At 46.3% G+C, this 3591-nt stretch overlaps 1 non-coding gene across 1 annotated transcript; it reads right to left on the bottom strand.

Annotated features, from left to right (window-relative positions):
* Positions 1–524: 524 nt before the first annotated feature.
* Positions 525–596, bottom strand: Trnaa-ugc (transfer RNA alanine (anticodon UGC)). The gene has a single exon. It is a non-coding gene; the product is annotated as a tRNA-Ala (tRNA).
* Positions 597–3591: the final 2995 nt, after the last annotated feature.

Genomic DNA, 3591 nt, shown 5'->3' with positions numbered 1-3591 from the left:
CGGAAAATCCTACGAACGTGTCTCAATTTCTCTTAAGTCTCTTTCTCTCTCATCATCATCGCGACGTCATAACTACTATAGTAGATATTATTTCCTAATAAAATATGTCTTCTGTACGTATTGCATAGTTGAAATTACAATGAAATCTAGAACACTAGCTGCTTACAGGCGTTGTTAACTATCACTGGGGACACTTGAAAATGTCTACCCCGACCGGGACTCGAACCCGGGATCTCCTGCTTACATGGCAGACGCTCTGGCTTTTTCTTTAACTCATTTTGTTCTATATTGATCGTTGAATTTGTTCAGGGCGGACGTCCGATGACACCCGTTTAGGTTCTTAGTTGATCCATTCACTCAGTTTTTTGTTATAGAGAGTAGCTAACGCTCTGACCGAACACGCTGAGCTACCGTGCCGGCTGCAGATTAAGACTGTGTGCCGGACCGAGACTCGAACTCTGGACCTTTGCCTTTCGCGGGCAAGTGCTCTACCAACTGAGCTATCCAAGCACAAGAAAGTAAGTTGGAGATGCCGGGGATAGAACCCAGGGCCTTTCACATGCAAAGCGAACGCTCTACCACTGAGCTACATCCCCAGTTGACTGACCCACCGAGGACACAGAGGATAGTGCGAGTGCAGGGACTTATCTCTGGCACGCTCCCCGTGAGACCCCAACATGCAACTTACTGTCCTCATTACATTTTAATGCCCCTGCACACCGTACTCATTACTCGCGGTAGTCAGTCCACCAATACCCGTAAGAGTTTGAGCAATGTGAGTGCATCCGCGCTGAAGATCAGTGGCCGGTAAGCCTTATCTATATGAAGATGGAATCTGTTCTTTTAGACACGTCCGAAAGAAGAGATACCATTAATAATCATGCAGCTCTCGAAGAATGAAATTGTAATGTAATCCAGACCATTAGCTGCTTACAGGTGTTGATAAATATCAACGGGGACGGTTGAAATTGGCTGCCCCCACCGGGACTCGAAGTTGGAAGTGTGGGTCTCACGGGGAGCGTGCCAGAGATAAGTCCCTGCAGTCGAACTATCCTCTGTGTCCTCGGTGACTCAGTCGGGTGCCGGCACGGTAGCTCAGCTTGTTCGGTCAGAAGGCCGATTGTTCTCTGTAATAAGAAAACTGAGTGACGGAATCAACGATGAACTTGAACAGATGTCATGTGACGTCCGCCCACACCAAACGAAATGAACAAAAACAAAAAGACCAAAAAGACCATGTAAGCAGGAGATGCCGGGTTAAAGTCGGGGCAGACATTTTCAACTATCCCCGTTGATATTTATCAACTTCTGTAAACAGTTAATAGTCCGGATTTCATTATAATTTCATTCTTCGAGAGCTGCAAGATCACTACTAGTATCTGTTCTTTCGGACATGTCCCTTTGACAATTGAGTCTTTCAGAGATGGTAGCCACTAGCTAAACATTCTTTTTTACTGCGTAATGTCATCCAGACAATAAAATTTGTTGCTACATTATAACATTCTGCAGTTTCAGAGAACGGTAAATAAACTAACTACAGTATTACGGTAATATGTCCGACGTCCGCGTTACATTACAGCAGAATCAGTAGATATGCCAACAGCACTCATGAATCATACATGACTCATGAGCACGAATCTAGCTACGGGGAGAACAGGTGCTAAATTCTCTGTACCTGAATATCTGTTGACGCGATTTACACGTATTTGAATGAGTAATGGACTATTATACAGCGCGAGGGCTATAAGCGTCCGATATTCTGTGTATGAGACAAGTGGAGCTAATGTACTAATTGCAGCAAGCATTACGGACGTCGATAGGCCTACGTTGTTTCCTCAAGCTGAGTGGTTGGGTCACCGGAACAAACTGGAAACATTTTTAATGTAGTGGAAAGTAGGATGTGAGAACTATAACGAACGAATTCATAACCGTTTAGTGAACGAAACACACTGCCGGAAAAAAATGCAACACTCCCAAGGACAAGGTAACTGTACAAATAAGTGACGTGACAAGGAGTTCATTATTGTAATACTTTATAACAAATTTAGTCCGTGTGAGACACACATGTCACAGGAAAGGGTGCCCAAACAGTGCTTGAAAACACAGTATACTCCCTTCTGGCGGCAACACAGGCGTGCGTTCTCGTATGGAAATGATCATAACGGTGCCGAATGCCGCCCTAGAATAGATTGTCCTAAGCATCTTGAAACTTTTGCTGCAGTTCGGAAACGGTTCTTGCAGTCTCTGGAGAACGAAAGTTCGTACTTCACCATGACCCACACGTGTTCAGTAGGCGAGAGGTCTGGGAATCTAACTGGCCAGGACAGTCGTTGTAGACCACAAAGAGGGCCATGCATCGCAGTAGCCGTATGTGCTGTCGAAGAAATGATAGCGGCACAGGGATAACAACCTATAAAATGTAGTGGACACAGATTAATTTACGAAGCATAAATACCAAATACACTGAACAGCTGAAACTCGTACACCTGCCAAACATCGTGTAGGGCCCCCTAGAGTACGAAAAATGCCGCAACCTGACATGGCATTGACTCGACCAATGTCTAAAGTACTGCCAGAGAAAATTGGCACCATGAATTGTGCAGGGCTAACCGTAAATCCGTAAGAGTACGAGGGGGTGGAGATCTCTTCTGAACAGCACGTTGCAAGGCATCCCTGATATGCTCAATAACGTTCACACCTGAAGAATATGGTGACCAGCAGAAGTGTTTAAACTCAAAAGAGTGTTCCTGGAGCCACTCTGTAGTAATTCTGGACGTACGGGGTGTCTCATTGTCCTGCTGTAATTGCCTAAGTCGGTCGGAATGCACAGTGGACATGAATGGATGCAGATGATCAGACAGGACGCTTAAGTACGTGTCACCTCTCATAGTCGTATCTACACATATCAGGGGGTCCCACATCACTCCAACTGCTCACGCCCCACACCATTACAGAGCCTCCACCAGCCTGAAAAATCCCCTGCTAACATGATGGGTCCATGGATTCATGATCTTGTTTCCATACTGGCACACGTCCATCCACTCGATACAACTTGAAACGAGACTCATCCGACCAGGAAGCATGTTTCCAGTCATTAACAGTCCAGTGTCGGTGATGACGGGCACAGGCGAGGCGTAAAGCTGTGTGACGTGCAGTCATCAAGGGTACACGAGTGGGCCTCTGGCTCCGAAAGCCCATATCACGATGTTTCGTTGAATAGTTTGCACGCTGACACTTGATAGCCCAGCACTGAAATCTGCAGCAATCTGCGAAAGGGTCTGTCACTTTGAACGATTCACACGTCCATCCACTCGATACAATTTGAAACGAGACTCATCCGACCAGGAAGCATGTTTCCAGTCATTAACAGTCCAATGTCGGTGATGACGGGCACAGGCGAGGCGTAAAGCTGTGTGACGTGCAGTCATCAAGGGTACACGAGTGGGCCTCTGGCTCCGAAAGCCCATATCACGATGTTTCGTTGAATAGTTTGCACGCTGACACTTGATAGCCCAGCATTGAAATCTGCAGCAATCTGCGAAAGGGTCTGTCACTTTGAACGATTCTCTTAAGTCGTCGCTGGTCCCATTC

Source organism: Schistocerca cancellata, chromosome 2, assembly GCF_023864275.1.
Source record: "Schistocerca cancellata isolate TAMUIC-IGC-003103 chromosome 2, iqSchCanc2.1, whole genome shotgun sequence".
Lineage (NCBI taxonomy): Eukaryota > Metazoa > Arthropoda > Insecta > Orthoptera > Acrididae > Schistocerca > Schistocerca cancellata.
Note: the sequence above shows the minus strand (reverse complement) of the source record. Positions and strands in the feature narration are given on the sequence as shown.